Here is a 25,087-nt window from a genome sequence, read left to right on the forward strand (position 1 = left end):
TTTGCATTGTTTTACAAGGTATGAAAAATTCCCACATAGAATATATTTTTTTCTTGAGAGGCTTATGACCTAAGTGGAATTAAATAACATTTAATTGCAGTTCTTTAGACTAATTTGTTAAAGGTTGTTATTTTCCAATTTAGGTACTATTTGAAAGTTCTAAACTATTTTTTTGTATGTAAAGTTAAGTTTTCAAATTTATCATTAGAATTATAGCATTTTCTTTTGCAATAATAAATACTCATTTCTTTGGAACATGTGAGATGATGGATGTTAACTAAACTTAGTGTGGTAATCATTTCACAGTACGTATATATATCAAATCATAATGTTGTACACTTTAAATTAATACAATGTTATATGTCAGTTATATCTCAGTAAAAGTGGGGGTGAAAAACCACACCCACATGCCCACACACCCACACTCTCTGCTAGCCTACCTCTCTCTGTACCATGAATATGATTGCAAAGCTTCATAAGGCATTAGCACTACCATAGGTTTAAAAAAAATATTCATTTCTATTTCAGCTGCCTGATAGAATTACAAGTCCTTCAGGCTCTGAAAGAGATTATTCACACTACAGCCACACTCTGAATGATGTGCTATGTGCCGATAACTGACATTTTTAGGATGATGAGATCTGATAGTCATCTTTATAATCACCTGACGATTGATCCCACAGAAGAACACGGATGCCAGAAATGATGTTGAAGTAAGCCTCTGGTTCCCTGGCTTTATGAAGGGCAAGGCCAAAGCTAGATGGCAGACATTGAATGGACAGTAAAGCTAGTTCATCTCCTGTGGCTCTCAGGGAAAATTTCCAAGCAACCTTTAGAGTTTAATTGTTTCTTTGTATGTTTGATATTTAAAATGTGTTTCAATGGTTTATACTCTGTTTACTCAAACACCATATGCAGGGCAGCCTTTTTTCTGTTTTTATTCTATCTCCTCCCCCGAATTACTTTTCCTCTGTTCTCTTCTTTGTTCATTGGAAACTTACTTGCTGTTCTTCCTTGATCCCATTAAGTTGACTTTCTTACCTTTATGTTCTTTGCCATCCTTAAAGTCGAACTTACCAACACTCTAGTTTGTGTTATTGCTGTTTTTACATATCCTTCCCCATGAATTAGATTGTAACCTCTTCGAAAGGAGAGTCTCTGCCTTTATGATCTTTGGAACTCCGCAGCTTTTTGCTCAGAGCCTTATACCCAATTGATGTTTAAGAAGTGTTTGAATAAAAGTAAATACTTGTTTTAAACACAGCAAATCGTTGCACCTCAATAAGATCTGACTTGCTTGGCTGGTGAGGGAATAGATGGATCTCAGTTTTGCTTGAAGCTGTGGCAATTATAATACTCATTTTTGAGAATAAGAGAACGCATAGCCGAAATTTTTGTTGTCATTTAGGTGTAACCACTCCGTGATGCTCATAACATGCTCCTTAATGCATATTCAAGTCTTGTTTCAGCTATGAACTCCCACTCTTCTAGTTTGTTTCCTTATTGACTGAGTGTTTCTTCAATTCTAGTGAAGGGAAGAGGGAGGCAGTTGATTATCTAGTTGCATTATCCAACCCATCTGTTTCCTGTATGTGACAGCAGTTTCCACTTCATGCCTTTGCCCATGGAGTCAGAAGCACTGTGCAAATGTGGCTTCTGGTTCTTTCAGTGAGAAGCAAATTAAGAACTTATGTTCTAACGGTCTGCTTACTTTTTTCAGGCCACACGCTTGCCATTGATATATTTTCTTGTCATTTTAATACCAAAAGTGACTTCTGTTATTAAGAGTAGGTGGCATACCATGTATGATATCTTTAGAACCTGTGCTTTCTGTAGGGGACTATCTGTTCTGGAAAGGTAATATTTCAAGAGGTAAACTTGTTTGTTTTCATTTTAGAAATGTATTCAAGGCATATACACAAAACATCTCAGGTGACTTATAACTCTTTTGGCATCATTACATAAAGAAAAATTTTTTTTATCCTATCATGGCAGTTTTTCTGAATTCATGCTTTACAAAGGAGCAAACTAAAAATTAAGGAATGTTTGGTATTCACATCAACAGTGGCTTCTTTGGGTGGTAAAATGTCACAGGTTGGGCTAGAGGGATGTGTTGAGATTGTGTGTGTTTTAAGCAATATAAATATACTATGAGGAATGAGTGTTGTATTGACTTACACATATTAAACAACTGTTTTTAATTTTAAAATATTTCAAATTGTTGTAGACTGGAAAGGACAGGGAAATATAGAGTGCCTTCCAGCTTCATCAGATCTTAACGTTTTGCTGTATTTGTTTTATATCGTAAAACATTTTGGGAAAAGTTAAAGGTCTCCTTTTTTTTTCTTCCCTGATCCCATACTGTTTCCTTTTGTTAGAATGCATGATATTTGGTGGCTTTGAATTGATATTATATTGGTCAGATTACACAGTGAGTAGTTGAGTGGTGGTTTCCTTTAGGGAAATGAAGTTGATGCGCCTCCCATTTTCAAATTTTTACACCTTCCGATTTTGGTTATTGCAGTCTCTACCATGAAAGAGCAGTGCTTTTGAGGAGATTTCGTGAACACGCTGTAGGGTCATTGAACAAGATGAAAAGAGTATATATTTTGAAAAGCAAATTTGGTTGAATGTGGGCATTCACATTCTGATTAGTTGTTTAGTTTAAACAGCATTTCAGAGCCACTAAGTAGTTCCTTCAAATTAACTGGCAATCTGCTTAAATGCCTGGACAATCACTAAAACTGACTTTTTCTCCATGAATATTTTATGCTGTAGTTTCCAAGGGTGTTTTTCTCATGTTGTATTAACTTGGCTGGTTTTAGTAATTTTCCTCTGAAACATTCTTTCCAAGTTGTGGAATTTTGAACACCTCTCACTTTTACTCTTTCTTTATTTCTTTGGATAAGTATAATACAAAAATTGAAAAGCTTCTCATTTTTCCCTAATATTATGAATTTTTGGCATGATTTAATTCTGTGGCATATTTCTCATTGTTGTTCACCTTTTCTTCAACTCTGAGGGTATGTTAGACTCGTATCGTGTTTTATAATCAAAATATGATTTTAATAGGTTCCAGAGAACAGAGGGAAAGTGTCTATACTAAAATGTAGTTAGTTTTTTTGTATGTGTGCTTTATGTTTTCATAAGTTATATATCATAATTAAGGAAAAACTAGGAAGAATAGAAATTTAAAAAATTCAGTGATTCTGTTACTCATAAAAACTATTTTGCCATGTATTTTTCCAATTTTTTCTGAAAAAATTTATAAAAATATAACAGTTTATATTTTATAATGTACATTTTTATGTAATATTTTGAACAGTAAACTAATAATGTGTCAATAATTCCCAAATTAAAAATTTAGATACCATAAGGTAGAGGCTGCTTAATACAGCAGTAGGAACACAGGCTTTTTATCAAACAAATTTAGCTTTGGATTCCTGCTTGTCCTGTTTCTAGTTAGCTGTGTGACCTTGACAGAATTAATAACCTTGCAGGGTTATTACAGAAATCAAATGAAATAATGAATGTAAAGCTTATTCATTCACATTGTGCCAAGAAAACAGTAAATATTAACTTATTGAGAAGCCGTAACAGCTGTCCATAAAAAGGACAAGAATGTTGGAAGAAGATCATCTTGGGTTTAAATTCCACCGCCGTCACTTTTTTATTTATCTTGGGCGAGATTTAAAAGTTCACTGGTTTCTATTAGGACTCCTTTGTAAAATGGAGATCACAATACTCATCTCCTTGCATTTTTATTTTGATTACATGCAGTAGAGCATACCATGTGCCTGGCATATTGCAGGCATTCAAATGCTAACAGGTGAAAGATAGGTTTAGACATTACCTACATAAATTAATATCAAGGTAGAAGCTTCTAGATGCCCTAGATTTTATTTGTACGTACTAACACGAAAGTATTTGTGGCGAATGAGGACTGTATGAATAGTTGGATAAACTGCTGCTACCCCTCCGCTACAGATTAGGAATAGGTGGCCATCTTTTCTTTTTTCTTTCCTTTCCTTTCCTTTGCTTTTTCCTTTTCTCTTCTCTTCTCCTTTCCTCTTTTCTTTTCTTCTCTTTTTTCTTTTCTTTTTCTTGTCTTTTCTTTTATTTTTTTAGTCATCTTTAAAATAACACGTAAGGAGTTATTTTGGGACACTCACATGTATAGTGAAAACCTACTGAATATAATCATATATCTTGAAAAATGTACTTCTGTTAATGTTTCTCATGTGTACATTATGGGCCATCTGCCTCCATTCCCCTTAACCTGGGAATCTTTCGTAGCTTCAGAAAGCCTTTCCGTGGACTTCTGTTGTTCACTTTCGTATTTTCTTCTTGATTTTAATTTTTAGAAGCACCAATTCATATAATTCCTCCTTTTTACTAGCACAGTGTACATGCTGTTAGTTATATATGTATGTATATGGAATTTGGAAAGTGTTATATAACAGCAATCTTAATCATACTATTATCATATTCCACTTCATTTCCTTTTTAATAAATATTGCATAGTTTTGTCATTTTTATCAGTTTATACTTATTTTATGTCACAGGAGGAATACCCTTTTTAAAGTCTGAGTAATTTTATTGTGAAGTTATAGAAGATGAGTTCGTTGGTGAGCTCATGCGAGCTGTGTGGCTTGTCTGAGTTGACTGTCCCTTTTTGCAGTGTGGTGGCCAGTGCTCAGCATACACCTCAGTGTGATCACTGTATTTCCTCCTGTTGGACACATGGTGCATGGACTCTGACGCTGCTCTTTTTAATCTAATTCGAAGCTTATGCTCCCTTCACCACACGCACACACACACACACACACACACACACACACACACACACTCCTTGCAGTGAAGAGACTGTGTTCGGTTTTAGTTGAAGTTAGTAAAAGGAGATAAAATTAATAGAACCATAACTTTTGTCAGAAGACTAAAATTCCTGTTTTGGAGATTGACATTCAAGGGTGTAAATATAGTCTGAAATTTTTCTAAACTGGTATTTGAATGGCTTGCTTAAAAATAATTTAAGTAACCAAAGTGTGTGTGTGTGTGTGTGTGTGTGTGTGTGTGTGTGTGTATTAAATGTATATATTAAATATATATATTATTAAATATATTTATATATATATTTAATATTCTGGGATTAGGAACAGATAAAGGTGACTCACGTTTTATATGAAAGTTTTTAGAGCATGTCCAAAGAGTATTTAAAGGGGAAAAACTATTCCTTTTTGAGTTTATTTAAGAACTAAACATTTTCTAAGTTCATTTTAAGTTATATATTTTTATGGTTTTCATAATGGGGCCAGCCTCATAGTAGTGGCCTAGTATATCCTTATTAAATAAATGTCTATCTCATGACTGTTACTATCAATTTGTTACTGGTTTTAAATTATGTTTAACATTGCAAGGGCCGCCAAATAGATTCCACCATTTCATTCTTATAGTAATCTTGCGAGTTAGGCAGAAGAGGAATTTTCTTCATTTTACCGAAAACTTAACAAAGTAGCTCAGGTACCACTCAATGATGACTCTAGGGTTTGAATTCCTAAATTCTAGTTCCTACTTCCATGCTTTTTGTTGAGTGCTATGCTTCTTTTCCATATAGACCTGGAAATATTTTGGTATTTAGTGTTATGATAGTTTTTTATTTATTCAACAGAGTTTTACTGAGGGTGCAATTTTAAGTTCTAGGCCTTTGTGGGTGAATGTAAAGACAAGGTTTCTAGACCTCAAGGAAGACTGTCAATAAAGAAATAAACACGTAGATAAGGTAATTATTTTACCTACAGTAATAATGATTGATACATAGTATGTGCTCAACAAGTGTTTATCGAATGAATGGTTGAGTGAGCAAACTGATAAGAAAATAAACAGTGTAGGGTCTTACATAGATTGACGAGGGAAGGTTTTTCTGACGAAGTGACATCTAAGCTAGGGAAAGAGCACTTCAGACAAAAGTACCAGCACAGTTAAAGGCCCTGGGGTGGAAAAGAGCTTGACTAATTTGGGGACATCAAAGATGGTCAGTGGAGCTAGATAGAGCATAGTAAGCTGGGGAGACAGGGGTTCCACATGAAATTGAAGAGAATATATGCGGCCTTGTAGACATGGTAAAAAATTATTCTAATGTTGAGACACAATTTTCCACGTGTCTTTTGTTTCTACACTGACTACCTTTGTTCTGCTCTGGCTTTTCAAGAATGCTTTGTATAGTGAACAACCTTGGAAGATAGAGTTTCTCCCTCCAGAGCAAAGATCAGGCACATTTATTGTCTAGTTTTAATAATGACCATGTCTCTTTTTGGGGTAAAAGTTAGACAGGCTTACTGCCCATTATAAAAGATTTGAGTTTATTAGGCTCAGGGTTATTCTCCTGTAACACAGCCCACTGCTGTGCAGGTGCCATCTTATCCTCTTTGTGTCACCTCTTTGTGTGGTAGGAATTGGGACTTAAGGGACTGGTACCAAAAAATGCTGATACTCTGGCTACTGCTGTTGCTATGGGTAATGAAGTCCTTTTTCTCTGACCCGAGAGGCTCTTGTCTTTTGCCAGTATCCATAAAACAGTGGCAGGCTAAGTTACTAGCTTGAAATAAAGGTGAAATCTTACATCCTTCACATTTAACATCTCGAGACATGGAAAGCCATTGGAGGGCTTTCAGCAGGGGAATTATAGTATGTTGTTTAACCTTTTAGAAAGTCAGCATGAATACTCTGTGGAAAATGATCATGGATACAAAGGAGACTAATGAGGATCTGTCTAGTTGAGCAGTAGTAGTGACTTGGACCAGTGAGGTGACAGCGGAGATGGAGATGAGTGAAGGATTCAAGATCGTCTTCAGGAGTTAGACGTAATGGGTCTTGACAGAATGGATATGGGATGTGAAAGAACGAATGGAGAATGAATCCTAGATGTTGGCTTAAGTAAATGGATAGATAGAGGTGACATTAATGGAGATGGAAAAGCCTGAAGATGAAGCTAATAAGCCCACAAAAGGACTTGCTTCTCTTGTTATCACTTCAGCCTTTTTCCAGACACTTTATTTGCTTGACTCTCTGTGTAAAACTTTTATGCTTAGAGTTATAGGGAAAGGAAGACTAAGAAGTATTTGTACAATTCAGGATTAAACAACCACTGGTATGTATTTTTTCTGGGTAGAACATTTTTCTTGGGTCTTCATGAGTTGTCAAATCTATGAAGTTAAGAAACATGAGTCTTGCAGTCCCTTAATAAGTGAGTTGTTTCAATACCAGTAAATCAGATTAGTTTTGGAGGATTTATTTTTCAAATAGCCATATTGACTTTTACCCAAAATTCATTATCTGGGAATTTACAGTGAAACTCTTTACAATGTTTCAGGGTTTCCCCTTTTTTTGATATTAATGTAATACATTTTTTCTTCTTTATTTTTTAGATTTTAAATTTCTTTTAAAGCTGGGCTATTCTCCTTTAACTTTTAAGGATAATTACTGCTCGTCTTGTGATCATGCAAGCTTAGTACAGTAGGATGAAAGAAACAAGTGCCTATGGGTTAATTTATTCAGCTTATCTTTATTCAGAAATTCCTTAGGAGAACTTCTTGTTTTTTTTTTTAATGCCACATGCTGATTTCAACCTGATTCTTTTCATAATGAAAGTAAAAAGTTAAAAAAAAAATAAATGCTTTCCCTTTTTATCTTGAAAGGTTTATTTTTTGTGTGTGTGCCTCTCATGCTTATTGAATTTACAGTATGATTTTACTTTTTTTTATCCTTTATCTACTGTAGGCAGTTTTAGGCTACCATATGATGTTTGCATGAATTTTGAAATTATTTTTGCATCATCTTGCACGTCATTTTATTTCTTTGGTTCTGTAGCCTTTTCTTTGGTCTGTAGCCTAGGTCTAGATTTTTCCTCTTTTTGAAAAGAAAGGTTGACAGGAGAGGGAAGATAGAGCTTAGCAAATTTTTTTTTTTTTGGTTGTGGGGAAGGCTAGGCTTAAAATTATTTCTGATTTAATTTATACTCCACCTCTTGGAAAGGACCAATGGAAAAACTTATTCCATTTTAAAGAGAGACTGGAAAGCATGAACTGTGATCGCAGCATCATTAGTGCTCATGATGAGACTTTTCCAGGTGGTGTGAGTTGTTATTAATGACTTTAATAGACTGAAGATATTTCTACCAGAAATGTGGTTAGAACGTGGTTATTTCTGACTTTTTGTGAAGACACACACTCTTTTTGCTTTTATTTATTTATTTTTATGGAGGTCGATCTTTTTTATGGGCTTTACTAGTTTTAAAACTCCCCCCAGGTAGTAGAGGGCTATTTAAAGTTCCCAGGATGTCTCGTCTTTCCTTCAGAGAAATATCGTTGTTCTGCCTTTTGTATCCCATTATATAAATTCTTTACAAGAGCTCAACATTTTGTCACTAGTTTCATGTTTCGTACTATGTGCTAAGTGGTTTATAGTTTCACCATATTTAGGCTGTGCTTGGAATTTCATGAATGGGTTGCTGGTCTTCTCTCTCCTGTCCCCAGATTTCAAAACAAAAGAACAATTAGTAATAAGATTTTACCAGGGCCTTCTCAGAGGTTTTGTTTAGTGACTGAATCGAACCAAAATTTGTGCCCTGTGGAAGGTGATAGAAACACTGGCTAAACGAGTGTCCATAGTGCTCTTGTATTCTCAAGTGTGGTCCAGATCTGTGCCTCTACCCCCTTTCTCTGCTTTCGGGAAGATTTTTACCCACCTAGTTTTGGGCTTAGACTTGCCCATACCTTAAAAACCATTCTGGAAATGGTTCAGAGGCACAGATGGAATCTTACCCTTAGAATCATAACTCCATTTCTCCTGCCTGTCTCCTTTTTTTCTGTTTGAAGACCGGGAGAGCACATCGTAGGAAGAGGATTCAAGTCAGACCTGGGTTTGCATCTGTGTTCTTGCTTATTAGTGCTGTGACCATAGGCAACGTGCTTAACCTTTTCAGGCCTCAAATCATTACAGGTGTGAAATTGAGACTCTACTAATGACCTTGTATGTCAAGGAATTTGTGCTTAGCACTTGAAGGTTCTCACTGAGGACTAGAATGTGACCAGTGAGAACCTGCAAGTGCTAAGCACAAATTGAAGCTACTGTGTGTTTCTCTACGATCCTATCTTCCTGCCTCCCTCTGGAGGCGACCACTGTCTCGAATTTTATGTTCAGTGTTCTCTTGCTTCTTAAAATGAGTATATCTGTAAACTGTTTTAGCTGTGCCTATTTGGGCTATGTAAAAATGCTGTCTTGTTATATCATCTCTAATAAGATGCTTCATCACAGCCAGGTGAGTGGAGAACTCTTGGCTCTTCACTTGGCCTTTGCTAATGGGGGTGGGTGTAGGTTGCAATTTTTTTCTGTGGGACTTGGCTGGAGTAGAGTTGTTTTTATCTAAAATGTCTGTCTAGGCTTCTGCCTTCCTGATCCTTTAGTTAGAACAGGCTTTTCTGATGCTGGATCAGAGGTAGGAATAACACGTGATATGACATGGTACAAGGGCATGAATCTAATAAGGAAATAAATGGAGATTAGTGGGAGCCAGGTTTACTATTATAGAGAAGGGAAAGGTGAAAACTAGAATGAACTCTGTGGTACTGGATTGGAATTCAGGATATCCGTATGACCCCATGGTTTTTAGTATACATAGATAGCTATAGAAAGAAATAAAGAAGTAGGGTGTGTGCATATGTCTCTGTGCTTCTGTTCACTTAAGTGACCTAGGAACAGTGACAGCCAGTTGCAATTAGCATACTCAGTTCTTGGTTTCTAAATTTTTTTCCCCACTAAAATAGTAGGAATCATCAGACTAGAAAATCACTTTTTGGCAGCTATCATCGAGTAATTAATTCGGCCAAGAATTATAAATGGCCACTAAAAGTATTGTGTGGAAGGTTGTTGAGAAATAGGATATTTATATAGTCTAAAAGTATCACCTCATTACTAGTCAGGGAAAAAAATTAATTATAAAGGGAAAAAGAGTAAACTTTATTTATAGTAGAGAAATCTGACAGCTATCACCTTAATCAAGCAAGTGGTGTAAGTTCACATTACTAGTTAGGGGAGAAAAAATTCAAACAGTGTACCACCTACCACCTGATCAGATACGATGAGAGTCACTCTTCTGTGGTATTCCTGCTGAAAATTCGTAATTTGAATCTAGTTATAAGGAAGTATCAGACAAACCCTAATTAAGGAACATCCTATAAAACTGGCCTGAAATCTTCAAAATGGTCAAAGTCATGAAAGTCAAGGAAAGTCTAAGGAATTTTAGATTGAAATAGACTGAGATAAGTGCAGTTCGAGATCCTGTAGTGGATCTTTTTAGTAAAATGAACATTATTGGGATAATAGGAAAAGATCTGTGGATTAGGTGATGGTGCTATATCAGTGTTAATTTCTGGATCTGGATGGTCATAATTATTGTAGTTTTATAAGACAGAGTCTTTATGTATAGAAGCTACTCACTAAACTCTGTAAGGGTGATAGATGGTCCATGATGTTGGCTACTTTCTCTTCAAATGGTTCAGAGTAATAATGTTATTTGTGCTAGTTTGGCAACTTTTTTTTATAAGTTGGTCTGAGATTATTAGGCAAAGCAAAACAACAACCTCCCTTCTGTTAGTTGATTTAGTAGCTCAGAGTCCTTTGCTTATCAAACAAATCATTTGTAAGATTTAAGGGGTGCTGTCTTGTCTTGGCACCTGCCTTATCAGTGTGACTTCCTGTTATATCTTGATTTGGCTTTTGGTATGCTGGTTTTAAATATTTACCATCACCTCATTAATACATTCGTTCTCTATTTTGCCTTTGTGACAAACTGCTGCTTTTAATAAGAAAGTATAGTTTACAAAAATACGGCGCTTTACTGTGTTACAATTCAGTGATAATATTGCATTTAATTTTAACTTACTTGTTATGCTGGTCTTTTCTCCTCAGTTCGCTCGTGAGCTGTTAGGCTTTCTTGCCCTCATTTTTCACCATACTGCATCTACCTCAGTACTGAGCAAGTTTCAGTAGAGTTTTAGTAAAAAGTATTGGGCTCGTAGAATTTAGAGTTTGCAGAAAGTATAAGCAGGGTAAGGGGAATTTGTGATGTGATGCTATCCTAATCCATAATCTAGTCGAACCATGCCTGCTTTTGTGAATGATTAGCCCCTAAAGGTTTAGAATTAGCATATTGGGGCCAAGCTGGTCCTACTCTAAAAAATTTATGTGATTTAGGATAATGGGTAGGGTAGCTATGGGGAGAAGATTAAGTTGTCAGAGAAGCCTTCTCTCTCTGAGAACATTCCATGTAAGTTGCGCATTTGATAAAATCTGTCTTTTCCCCTCAGTATAGAAAATCATGGGTTAAAGGCCTTGAATTGCCCCTCACCCCGACCCCATACCTTTCCTCCTTTGGTGGAACTGAAGTCCATCATGGGGCTTGTTTTCCTTAGATGGGTTGAAGGACAAACTTCTCTTTAGCAGTTACACTAATTTTCATATTTATCAGAAGAATCAAGGAAAAAAAGCTTTTAAAAACCCAGAGTGGCAGTTACATTGCACTTATTTACACCCACACGTACAGGCTTCTCTTCAGCATTTTGTTATTTTTTTTTCTTGCTGCTTATACAGTGTAGGTGGCCTTCTCCGGATTGCTTTCGACAGGAAATTGAGCAACTTTTCTTTTTTGGAACAGAATATATTTTACTGCTGAGAGAGGAAAAATGAAGTGTTTATGTTTTGAAGTTTTATGGTGAGTTTTTATTTAAAGACCAATTTAAATCTAGAAAAATGGAGGTAGGGGTTAGATTTCATATTGTGCACTGATATTTCTGAAGTTTCTTAGTAATTTTTGGGCCTCTTTTTGTAGAAAGAAAGGAAGGCCTGAAAGCCCCACCATTACTTTGCTTCGTAAAGCAAAAATTACTTTGTTTTGTTCTCTTAGCCATTGATGGGTATTAAGAAGTCATTGATCAGGTCATTATTTTTCCAGCTTTTGTCTGAGGCCGCCTTCACCAGTTGTCTTCTTTCTGTGGTGGAGGTGTGATGTGATCAAATAGGCATCTTGAATCTAGAGTGTACATTAGCCCTACTTTTGGAAAAGCATGTCATTCAGTAAAGCTTCCTAATGACGTGGCAAGTACAAAGGGCCTGGAGACTGGGTAGGGAGCTCCAGATTGGAGCCCCGTCCCTGCCACATGTTCTTCCTGGACTGCCAGTCCCCTAGTGCTTTGGAATATGAGTACCAGTCTACTCACTGTCCACCACCTACCCAGGCGCTTGCCTCTTGGGGTGCTTGTGCTTAAGTGTGATTACTTGGGTACTTCCTTTATAGTGCAGAGGACTGAAAGGAAGAAATCAGTCTATAATTAGAATATAAGCCCATATGCCATGTCATAGAAAAGTTGTCCAGTTTGAATGATGTGATTCTGATGAAATCTTTCTAAGCGTGTTCAGCAATGATATCTTTTTATTTGAGTTTAGAATTGGCTTGTCTGTTCGTGTACCTACATGGATTACTAGTGCAAATCAGCTCTCAGGTATGTCTAATATATGTAATTAGCTAGTTATAGCTCATTAATTATGATTAACAAAACAAAGTATGTATTTTGAGTATTACAAGTTCCTTAACCCATTCCATGGGTGCAACCTGTAGGCTAATGATGTAAAATCCACAAGTTTTGTTATCAGAAAATTCTCTATAGGTTTCTTTTCCCCAAAGTTTTCTTCTGACGTTTATCCCATTTGGTTATGGTAGAGAAGAAAAGACCTGTTGCAAGGTCTTCTCAAGCTCCGCTCCGCTGTGTTACGTAAGATCATCATGCGCCACGTAAGACCATAATGCGTTACGTAAGATCATAATGAGGGGACATAGTAGGCCTCTAAAATCTCACTTTGAATGCAGTTCAAGTAAGTTTTGAAGTACCTTTTTATTTGGCTGAATAAAAGATGGGAGTCCTAATCTCTAAGGCGACAGGCTGGGAAGAGGAACTTCCCCTCTTGTCCTCACAAGGAATTGGGAGTGTCTGTGAGACTTAAGTTCTGGTTCTTCTGGCTCGTCTTAGCTTTCGTGTCTTATATGTTTGGGAGTTAATGTAGTTTGAAATAGTGTTTCACCTCAGCAAAAATTAAAAAATCAGTTTCTTGGAAGCTCTTATGGACATGTATAGTCTGATTTATTTTAATATTTTTAGAATAGGTACATGTACTGTAAATTATTTTTTTCTGGCTTTATTGAAATATAATAGATAATTAGTTGCTTGTATTTACACTGTACAATTCAATGAGTATTTTTCAATTATAGTTGGCATACAATAATATATTAGTTTTAGTTGTACAACATAGTGATTAGAGATCTATATAACCCACAAAGTGATCACCCCACTAAATATAGTACCCCTCTTCCCCCTTACATATTTATTACATTATTAACTATTTTCCTTCTGCTACACTTTATATCTCCATGAATATTTTGTAACTATCCATTTGTACTTCTTAATCACTTTGCCCTTTTTCATAGTCTCCCCAATTCCCCTCCCATCTAGTAGCCCTCAAAATATTCTCTGTATCTATGAGTTTATTTCTGTTTTTGTTGTTCTTTTGTTGTTTATTTTGTTCTTTAAATTCCACATGTACTTGAAATCATGCGATATTTGTCTTTTATATGACTTATTTCATTCAGCATAATACCCTCTAGGTCCATCAAGGCAATACCTTCTTCCATCCCCTTCCTTTTAGTCTGTGTGTGTCTTTTAATCCAAAGTGAGTCTCTTGTAGGCAGTATATGTAGGGGTCTTGTTTTCTTATCCATTCAGCCACTCTATCTTTTAATTGGAGCACTTAATTCTTTTCCATTTGAGGTACTTGTTGATAGGAATGTAGTTATTACCATTCTATATTCCTGTTTTTAAAACATGTTTTTTCCTCTTAAAGAAGTCCCTTCAACATTTCCTGTAATACTGGCTTGGTGTTGATAAATTCCTTTAGCTTATTTTTGTCTAGAAGCTCTTTATCTCTCCTTCAACTCTAAATGATAGCTTTGCTGAATCAAGCATTCTTAGTTGTAGATCCTGGGTTTTCATCACGTTGAATAGTTTGTGCCAAGCCTTTCTGTCGTGCACAGTTTCTTTTGAGAAATCAGTTGCCAGTCTTATGGGTGCTCCCTTGTAGGTAACTAACTGTTTTTCTCTTGTCGCTTTTAAGATTCTCTCTTTGTGTTGAACATTTAACATTTTAATTATGATGTGTCTTGACATGGGCTTCTTTGAGTTCATCTTTTTTTGGGACTTTCTGAGCTTCCTTGCATTGTATGTCTATTTCCTTCACCAGGTTAGGGAAGTTTTCCATCATTATTTCTTCAAATAGTTCTTCAGTTTCTTGTTTTCCTTCAGGTACCTAAGACATAGATATTTTTACATTTAATTGTGTCCCATTGGCTCCTTAAATTATTATTATAGTCTTGGCTTCTTTTTTCTTGCTGTTCTGATTGAATGTCCTTGGCTTCTCCATCCTTTATATTGGTGGTTTGATCCTTTTCTTTATCCACTCTATTTATTCCCTCTAATATACTCTTCATCTCAGATAATGTGTTCTTCCTTTCTGACTGGTTGATAATTTCATTTTATAAGTTTATAATTTCCACTTCCATTTTTACGTTTTTTATCTCTTTGTTAAAGTTCTCACTGAATTCATTCACACTTCCCATAAGTTCATTGAGCATCTTTATAACCAGTGTTTTGAACTCTGCATATGTTAGATTGCTTGACTCCATTATTCCTGGATCTCTGTTCTGTTTCTCTCATAGGGTTTCTGATTCTTTGTCTTCCCATTTTGGCTGCCTTTCTGTGTCTGTTTCTATGTACTAAGTAAAGCTACTAATTTTCCTAGTCTTGTTAGTGTGGCTTTGTGTAGTAGGTGTCCAGTGGCACAGTCCTGAGAGGGGTTCAGCTTCAGGCCAAGTTTAGCTCCAGCCTGCGCCCCTCCAGGGCCACCTGTTAAGATTCAGTAAGCAATGCACAGGTGCTGTGCTCATAGTTGTCTCAAGAGGCGACGCCAGAAACCGTGGCCAGCTGCCACTAGTCTGAGTCTTGGCGCTGCTCAGCAAGGAGCACAGGACTCACCAGGGACACACCTGGATGTGGCTTGGGTAGGGCTGTGAGTTGGGGGAGGAGGAGTTTCAGGGAACCCGCTGGGTGGAGCAACCTCTTACCCAGTTTGATGACATCTCAGCTCTGGTGACACTGCGCCTGCACACTGGGAAGAGGAGGGCTCAACAAAAGAACAATGGGTACCACTGGCACTTCTGCTCAGGAGAGAGCCTCACTTCCGGTCCTCACTCTCACAACTCAGTGTCCCCCCAATAAGTTGCCTCGTGCCTCTTGCGCAGCCCACTGGGTTCTACAAAAGTCTGCTCGCAGACACGGCGCCTCCTACCTTCTACCATTGCAGATTGATTAATTATTTCTCTTTCTAGTTGTAGTGCTTCTGTTCATCTAGATTCCAGGTGACTTTGCTTGCTCTTTGTTCTGTGTTTCTGTCACAACTTTGATTTGGTTGCAAGAGGGATGAACAAAGCCTCTACCATGTACACCATTTCCACCCCCTACATGTACTGTAAATTATCAATATTGGGCATGTCGGTGCATTCTTTTAACTAATAATAAGCTTAGCAGTCACAGGAAATGTGTATAATTGTAGTGGGAATTTACAGCCTATCTGAAGTGACCAGTATGAGAACTGTAGAATTTCTAAATCATCAGCACGGTTGGTTGCTTTCGAACAGGATTTCTCAACCTTACCACTCTGACATTTTGAGCCAGATAATTCTTTGTAGTTGGGGGCTGTGCTGATCATTGTACAATGGCTAGCAGCATTTCTGGCTTCTGCCCATTAAATGCATACCTTTTTCCCAACTGACAATCAAAAATATCTCCAGACATTGAAAGATATCCCCTGAGGTATACTGGTTTGGAACAGTGGTTCCCATAGGCAGGTGATGGGCTGACTACATTAAAATCACCTTGTTGGGGGGTGGGGTGGGCTTTAGCCAGAATCCTGGGTTTCTTCCCAGACTTCTTGATTAGATTATGTGGGGGTGAGGACCTGGGTCAGCTTTCTGTCTAGAGACTGAATAGTCAGGTTTAAGAATTTGTTGTTTTAAGTGGTAGTGGCTATTAGTCGGCTTAAAAGCATGTTGAAATGCACGTAGATTATAAATTAAAGAGGGTTTTAGAGGTAAAATATATGTCACAATTGTGACTTGATTTGTAACAGTGATTTTTCCCCCTTATTATTGTGAGATACAGTTGTATGTTTTTAAAAATTTGAAGATAAGCTTATTATATTAAAGTTCATACTTCTTTTAATCTAGGCTTTGAGAGAATACCTCAAGTTGGACTCAAGGAAGATTTACTAACTGAAGTGGCAAAAGGTGAGTTGCTGGATTAGTCACAAAGTTGTGTTGGGGGAAGAGAATGTCACTCAAGTGTTCATTCTTAGAAGATGTGCTACTTATAGCAATATTTTGATTTAGCAAACGTAGACTCTGTAGTTTTCCCCATTGGTTCTTCCTCATTTGTTGTTTTACTGCTGAGAGGCATAAGTGGAAACGGAGAAGCGGGGAACTCCCGTGTGGTTTTTAGTAGTCATCTTTATAGATAAAATAGTTCAGGTATTTTTCTGGCTACTTAATAAGATGAAGGTTTTTTGTTACGTACTTATGTTTCTGTTCCATATTAAATAACATTTCAAAAAAACTTACATGTGTTTCTTAAAATTTGATGGGAGTTTATACCTCAACTCATGTTCTAAATAAGAATCTTGTTAACCCTGATGCATTAGTGTATAACTTGGAATGCCATGTTTATCCTGCAAAATAGAGGTGGTTGGATGATCTACTGTTTGACTGCCATTTACCATTGATCTTGGAGTGATTGCCCTTGGTTACTGCTGGGGAGACACCCACCCAGTCTCACCCTAGGCCTATCCTGATGTTTTAGTGGACATGTCTCAGACATTTTAATCAGTTGTCAAAAGATATTCTTATTGAGAAAAATAGCTGTTTCTTGGAAGTGGAGACTTTTCTATAGACTGAAAATGCTGTAATATGCTAAACTCTTAAATTCGGATAAAACAAGTGGTTTGGGGTTGTGTAGGTTTCATTTCATTTGTTACTTTGTATTTAACTTTCATATCAGCCAGATGCTGAAACAAAGACCTTGGGATTTTTCTTATCTGCTGCTTTATCAGAAGCAGAAGCCAGTTGCCTAAGGAGTCAGCTCTTCTGGAATAGCTGCATCCTATCAAGGACACTCAAGGTTATCTGAGCATCTCACCCCTGCAAACTTTTGTGTAGAGTTTAAGGCTTCTTTTCTGAAGCCCACTGGGTAATTGGAGCAGGGCTTTCAAAGCCTCGCTATTTCTGATCTTCCTTGAATTTCAGTAAGAGAATTAGAGAATGATTATCTCTGAAAATGTTTTTAAAGTACATTAGGACACTTCACTGGTAGCATTCATTTGAGCATATCCAGCATCATTCTTCTTTTAATAGAGGTGGAATCTAAGAAAGAATTTTGGATCTCTATAATTTTTTGCTACTTGAAAAGCCCACATTTTTTATTAGCAACACAGCTGAAAAACTGTATTTGAGAGTGTAGTACCTTTGGAACCATCAGGAATTCCTTAGTGGTGAGCAAGCAGCCTGCAGGCATGCTCCATGAAGGTGGCCATAGCTCAGGTAGTTCAGGAAAGAAAAAAATCAGTGCATGTTGTTGAGCACCCTCTGGTTTTCACCTCAAACTTCTAAGTTATTTTCAGGATTGACTTTTTTTTCCCCTCCTGAGAACCTGTATACTATAGAAATGGGCGCTTTCAGTACAGTTTCTGTGTATCTTATAGTATTTTAAACGCTTAAATATTAGCTCCTGGTTGATATACTTCAATGTGACAGTTTTTAGCAGAGGCCTCTCAAGTTTTAGGATTATTACAAGGCCATGCTTGTTTAGCTTTTATGTTGTAGCAGCATTACCTTGTCTTTTGAGTTGCTTAGTTAATAACCTGAACCCCTGGGCACTTAAATCACTTCTTTTAAATGGTGGTAATATCTGGTGATGCTAGTACTGTAGATATGTTAGATCGGGTGGGAGATTCTTTTAGGCATTCCTACTTGCCCAGCCCTATCAGGCAACAGACAAGCGGGCCACGGTTGAATAGTTTTCCAGACCTGCTGGTGGCATGACTCTTCCCTTGGCATTCTAAATACGTACTTCTTTCCTAAGTGCTCTTTCTCTTCTGAAAAGATACCCAAAACAATTCTCTCCCTCCAAAAGAAAGCAAAAAGACAAAAAAAAAAAAAAAAAAACACAAAACCTTATACTTTCTATGTAGTTCTATATGTATCTTATTAAATCACACTTACTTACACCTTTTTATTGTTTTATTTTTTGAGTAACATTGTTCTAGAATATAAAATTGAATTAAGGAAAGCACACTTTTTACTCCTTTCAAAAATTTTTTAAATTGCTTTATTCTTTGTAAACATCTAGCAAGAAACATAGAGTGATGTTAATGGATAATGATCTCTGACTAACTTATGTGCTTTATTCATTAAAAAATGAGAATGATTTTCTCAAGAATTTTTGCTTTGGATTTTCTCTTTTTTATATAGACAATTATGTACTCATAGGTAGATGAGACATTTTAAAAATTTTCTCTTATTTCAGTTTGGTTATTGCATCCCAGGCTGCTTATTTTAATGGGAGAGTCATTGAGGAAATTTTAAGAATTTTTTTCTTAAAAAAATTTATTCTTTTCTTGAAAATAAAAAGAATAACACGAGTCACATTTACTTAGACTAATGGTTTGCTGATATAATAAACAAAAGTAAATATATACTTTTTGGTGTTTTCTGGGAAGTTTCAACCATTCAGTAAGTGAAAAAAGAAAAGAAGAAAATGCATGTTCGTATATCTCCTAGATTTGTGTTATATGTAGTGTTAGCAAGAATCCTAATAATCATAATGCCTTCCGGTGGCCTGGACATAGAATGACTGTGGCAGATTCAGAGGTCAGTTAAAAAACGGAAGCCTGGAAAGCTTTTCCTCCCTGGCCATCCAGCCTGTGGAACTGTGATCTGACCCTCATGTCCACTGATGGGACACACTCTCTTTTTTCCTCATTATTCTGACAAATTATTTCTTCCTTAAATTAAAACATAAGAGAACAGCTGTTCACATCTAATACAGTTTTCTCTTTAAACGTAGTCTAGTGACGAATACAGTAGATTAACTAATAATAGGATTTTGAATATATTAACTCTAAAAAGAAAATAACTCAAATGTTCACCTTGAGTAGACTTTATTAGATTCTTTGGGACAACCTAAGTTGAAGTTTCACGGTGGCACCGAGGGTACAAAATAGAGACAACTTTTTAAGATAAATGCCAGATGAAATTTTATGAACTACGTGTTAACTATAATATGAATGTATTAAAAATTTGCAGCAAAAGGGATGACTGCAGAGTTTTCCTTTTATCTTTGTCCATGACTAATTGGAATTGAGTTTGGCATGCCTTGAGGTCACCTCAGAATTATTTCGTTACGCTTATTTATTATTCAAAGCCTTTTTTGTTCTTAAAAAAGAAAATTATATGCAATCCTTCGGCCTAGCAAACATTTTTACCAGCCTGTAGAACTGTGTTATCACCCCTTCATATTTACTAATGCTGTCATACCCTTTTTCTCTTCAATGAGAACAACTTATTCTCACCGACTTCTTGCCTTTATGTTCTTCAGAACAGAAGAGTACAGATGTCCACTTTAAACAGGGTTGCCTCATTTAAACTCAGTCTAGTGCCGAACAGAATGCATGGTAATAGAAATTGAATTAAGTTCTTAGAGGAGTGCCTTATTTCTTAGTACATATCTGGTCATTTTTGGGGCCCAGGATGTGTACAGATGATTCTTTGTAATGATACCATGTGACCCAATTTCTTGACTGTCTAATTAAAATTTGCAAATAGGAGTGATTTGAACAAAAGCCTAAAATAAGGAATCAGAAAATAGAGAAGCAAGAATGTGAACTGTGTGTGCAAATGTGGGTGAAGGTCACGGTGAGAATTGTGCAGAGCTCTGCCTCATCCCCTCCTGCTCCTACCTGCCTTGGGTGTGTGGTATTTTTGAGGACCTGGATTTTGGGAGCAGATCACAGGGGGCGACTAGAGATGAAACTTGGGGGTAGCCTGCATCTGCCAGTTCATGATACACTAACATTTCTCAAAGGGCTTGGGGAACTTCGTGGTGGGGGTTTTATTTTAAAACCTGGACTTTATTTTAATGTTTGTCAATACCAAAGCATATTTTACATGTAAAAGGAAGTTATACATATCTTCACTGGTATTTGAGTGGCTTTCATCAAAATCACGCATGCAAAATTAAGGCCATATTGTAGGTGAAGTCTCATGTGTAGGCAAGTCCAATATGCCATGTTTTGGAGGTCTTGGTGCCCCAGGGAGGAGATTTCATTGTGTTTTTTTGGAAATGAATTTTAAGCAAGAGAATGTAGAGAGGAATAGGTTTGAAGAAAGCTACTGCCCACATCTGCACAAAATGTACCAAGGTCTCCAATGAGTCGATGATAAGGAAAACACGAGAGATGTGGGCCTGCAGCCCTTCCACGTGGCATCAGCCTCTTCGGAGCAGGGGCTATTTCCCGAACCATTGTTTGTCTCAGAACATGGGTAGCTCTGTGTTTGCCCCATAATGGTTTTCTTGATAAAAATGGACTGATGGGTACTCTGGATGAGTCTTCAGTAGGCTAAATAATGAATGGTAGCTGAAGATCTAATGGACTTTGATTTTCTTTTCAGAGAGTCTTTTTTTTTTTTAAGTCTATAACTTAATTCAGTAAATGACCCTTTTCTGCTACTGACTGATGTATTTTTTTTCCCCAGTCAATTGGAAAATAAATGGTTTGAGAAATCGACTAGGTAGCATTCGATGGGTATTGGTCTTTGTACAGGGGCCTCTGGAAATGTTCTAGCCTTAAAGCTTTTATAGTTACAAGAAGTAAGATATTCTACTTCTGTTGCCACTTATTTCCTCCCTGGATTTATTAGTGGAAAAGTTAATTCAATTAAGTAAATAACTATTTGACACCTATTATACAGAGAGAGCTTTTTTGCTTAGTATTGACTAGGATAGAAATACAAAAAAGAAATGCCCCTTGTAATGGAGCTGTTTTTCTAGAACAGGAGATAAGACATCATTAAAAATTATAATAAATGACCCAATATAATAAGGCCTTTAGTGGAAATAAAATGCATTGAGGCATCTATAAAGGGAGAATTAAATCCATGGAGGTGGCATCGTTGGAAATGGGCATTGAAAGATCAATCAATACGTTACTAAAAGAGGAACATGGTTTCTCTAAGTAACCATAATAATTTGCATTTGTTGTATAAAATCTTGATATGTCTAAAAGGCACAAGGTCAATGTAAAAAAATCACCCAGCTTCCACCAGATGACTCAGTCTCCTCCACCTAGAGGCAACTGTCCCTGGTAGCATTTTTACTTTTTTATTTTTGAGATTTTTCAAATGTACACAGAAGTATAGAGAATACATCACCTAGCTTCAGCACTTATAGACATTTTGTCATTTTTGTTCCGTCTATCGTCTTCCTGCTGTCTATCTTAAGTTTTAAAGCACAGCCCAGAGGTATCATACCATTATACCATTTAACCTGTAAATACTTAAGCATTTTGAACAAATAATGATCTGAAAAATTTGTCACAATATTATTAATCTTAATTTAAGTTGATGATTATTTTAAAGTATTATTTACTAATTAGTCATTTGGTCCATGTTTAGTTTCCTTCATTATCTCTAAATTGTTCTTTTACAGTTAGTTTGTTGGAATCAGGAACCAAGCATTAACACACAGCATTCATCTCTTTTAAATCTTTCTTAATCTGTATCATTTTCCCTTCCCTCTTCTTTTTTATATAATTTATTTTAGAAGAAACTGGGTCATATATTCTTTAGGACTGCTAACATTTTAATAGTTTTCTTTCATTTTTGTTGTTCTGTGTAACCATGTATATATTTTAAAAGCAAAACTGGGATCATGCTGTATTTGCTGTTTATAAGTTACTTTTTATGCTCAATGATACAGTGAGGACATTTATTCTTCTACAGTTAGTTTTATTTCCTGTTAAATCTTATGGCATTAACTAAAAATGAGAAAGATGCATTTGATTGTATCTGAAGCAAAGCTTACATTGATGATATCTATTACAACAACAAATTTCCTTTTCTCCTCCCTCCCTCATCTCCCTCCTTTCCTCTCTTTCTTTCTCTTTCTCTCCTTCCCTCCACCCTTTCCTCCCTCCATCCCTTCCTCCCTCTTTCCCTTCCTCCCTCCTTTTTCACACCAGCATCTGTTATGGATGGGTAGAATGTTGAGGATGCAGTTCCCTGAATTGAAAGTTCATTTTTTTTCCCTGAGGAATGTAGATAGATGGTTATGTAAAAGACAGCTTGGCTGATGTTTCCTTGACAGGGTTGGAAATAGAGGAGGTAGATGGTTCCCAACCAGGCCCTGGTTTTGCTGGAGTGTCCACTATATGAATGGGACCCTTATTATTATTACCATAAGCTGACCTTTATTAAAAAGTTATGTTCGTGGTGGTGGCTCCATAGTGTAGTGGTTAGCACGTCTGCTTTACATGCAGAAAGTCCTGGGTTTGTGCCCCAGGTGGAACCATGGACCATACCCGAGGTACTCTGGGCCCCCCGGGTGCGCCAGGCCCCCTGGGTGTGCTGCGGCTGCCAGGCCCCGGGTGCACGCCGCGAGCATGTGGGTGTGGGAGGAGACGCCCGCCTTCAGAGATCCAGTTCTTAAGGGGAAATGACAACATCCATAGGTCAGGAGTGGGAGTAGTGGTGGTGGTGGGGGAATTAAGGAGGGAGAAAAAAAGTTATGCTTGCATTCTCACATAAACGTAGGCTACTATTGGGGAAGGATTCTTAAGGGTTAAAAGGGACCGTGACTATGTTAACATAATTTTAACATTTCTGTATTAGGTCCTCATTCAGTTACTGTAGAGTTTCTAGCCTGGGAAAAAGAATATGTGTGTGCAGGCTCACACCAATAATAATTAATTATACCAGCTGAAGCTTCATGTGGCCATTTAAGTTGAAAGTCTTCTGTTCTTCATTAAGTAAAACCCCAGCCTCATTTGTGATGTTATGGTTACTTCTTATAATTTGTCTTCTTGCATTTAATTAGATTTTAATTTAGCAGTTGCAGAGGTATTATCTTTATATCACATTATTCTTTAATTCTAAGTCACTTAATAACCCTGTAAAATCCTTGCGAGATATTTTAAAAAATTTTTTAATAGAAGTAATAAATGAGTCTATAAGGTTTACTCCCCACCTCCCTCTTCCTGGTTCACCTGCAAGCTCTCCAGAGGCAAACACTTTGTTGATTTGCTGTTTATGAGATAAAAATATTGTATTTTTGTCTTTTACATGTTGGTTCATATTGAATATCAGTAACTCTTTTTTTTCATTCAGTTACATGCGTTGGAGATTTGTCTGTCTAGTCCCTCCTTTTTAACTGCTGCTTAGTGTTATGTAGACTAGTCATGGGAATATACTATAGTTTTCCCACCATTTTCCTATTGCTGAACTTCTGAGTTGTTTCTGATAGGTCCAGATTACAAATAAAGTTGCAAAGAATAGCCTTGGCCTTGACTCTGTGCACGTGGTCATACGTTTCTCTAGGCAGTTGTCAGGTCATGGGATATTGTAATAGATACTCCCAAATTGTTTTACCAGGACCCCATCAGCAGAGGATGGGTTCCTTTTTTTAAAGAAGTTTATTTATTTAAATTAGTTTCAAGTATACTGTGCATTGGTTAGACATTTATATAGTTCATAAAACGATCCCCTCAATTGCTTCCTCCCTCCCCTGGCCCTCCACCTAGCCATCATATTAATGCTAACTGTATTCCATATGCCATACTCCCCATCCCCTTGACCAACTACCAACTACTAATTTGTATTTCTTTAACCCTTCACCCCATTCTCCCAGCCCCTCAAACCCCTTCCCCACTGTCCGTCACCAAATTGTCCACTATATTTGTGAGTCTGTTTTTGATTAGTTTGAGAAGATGGGTTCTTTTAATTCCACATGTTTGTCTAAAGAAATAAGATGGAGCAGGAGCTAAATCTGAAGAACTCACTTGTTTATAAATAAGTAGACCTCATTAATGTTTAGTTTTGAAGTTTTTTTGAAGACTGGTTTTACTTTTTGGATTATCTTTTGCTACCGGATGTGAATTTATTCATAAGAGAATTCTGCAATTAAATAGTTACAAGTAAATTATGATAATGGCCAGTGAGCTTTTGTATAAAAATAATACCTCATTTGAGAATTTGTGCATTGGAGATTAAACTGGGTGTGAGGGTTGTCTTAAGTGCTTCTGAGGTTTGGAAAGCCTCTTCAGTTAACTGCTAATCTCTGTTCTAATGGCTAAGGAATGTGTTGTGTATTCAGCATAACACCCACCTCATGAACACCACAGGCAGAGGAAATACAGAATTAAATGAGAGTCACTACTGGGGCAGGAGTAGGCACAGGCCTCCTTGTGTTCCCCTTAAAGGACATTCTTCAAAGTAAAGATGGTATCTACCCTTTTCCTTTCCTTTGAATGGTTGTTTGGCATGATGAGGAAGACTGATACAGCTCCATAGTCTTTTGCGCTCTTAAGAGGAGAATGTAAAAATTGTTTTTGATTGATTATACTCAGGAGCTCTGATTTTCGAAGCTGTCAGTCTTCATATGCTACTTCTTTCTCTACAATAGTTATCATGCATATTCCTTTTAATTTCTAAAACTCTAACTGGAGGACTCCGAGCCTTGCTCTTTTCATCTGTCTAATGGGGCGAATAAGCCACATGCCTTGCAGGGTCGCCAAAGCGTTAGGTGCCAGTGCGGTGCCTGGTAGGAAGCAAGCAAGCTCTTAGCTGCACTGGACCAGAGAAGTCATCGAGTCCAACCTTTTGTAA

The 25,087-nt window shown here is 36.8% G+C and overlaps 1 protein-coding gene across 15 annotated transcripts in view; it reads left to right on the forward strand.

The window, feature by feature from the left end:
• SIPA1L1 (signal induced proliferation associated 1 like 1) overlaps positions 1-25,087 on the forward strand; it is a 321,896-nt gene that overhangs the window by 55,614 nt on the left and 241,195 nt on the right. For 12 of the 15 annotated variants that reach the window (XM_039883686.1, XM_039883681.1, XM_039883680.1 and 9 more), the window contains one exon: positions 16,385-16,444. The exons of 1 other annotated variant lie outside the window; for it this stretch is intronic. The gene's annotated coding sequence lies outside the window, so the exon portion shown is untranslated. Of the gene's footprint in view, positions 1-547; positions 714-11,745; positions 11,768-16,384; positions 16,445-25,087 lie in introns of those variants that run through there. 2 more of the 15 variants (XM_039883685.1, XM_039883684.1) reach the window with 2 other exon arrangements.

The sequence above is a fragment of the Pteropus medius genome, unplaced genomic scaffold, assembly GCF_902729225.1.
Source record: "Pteropus medius unplaced genomic scaffold, Ma_sr-lr_union100, whole genome shotgun sequence".
Classification (NCBI taxonomy): domain Eukaryota; kingdom Metazoa; phylum Chordata; class Mammalia; order Chiroptera; family Pteropodidae; genus Pteropus; species Pteropus medius.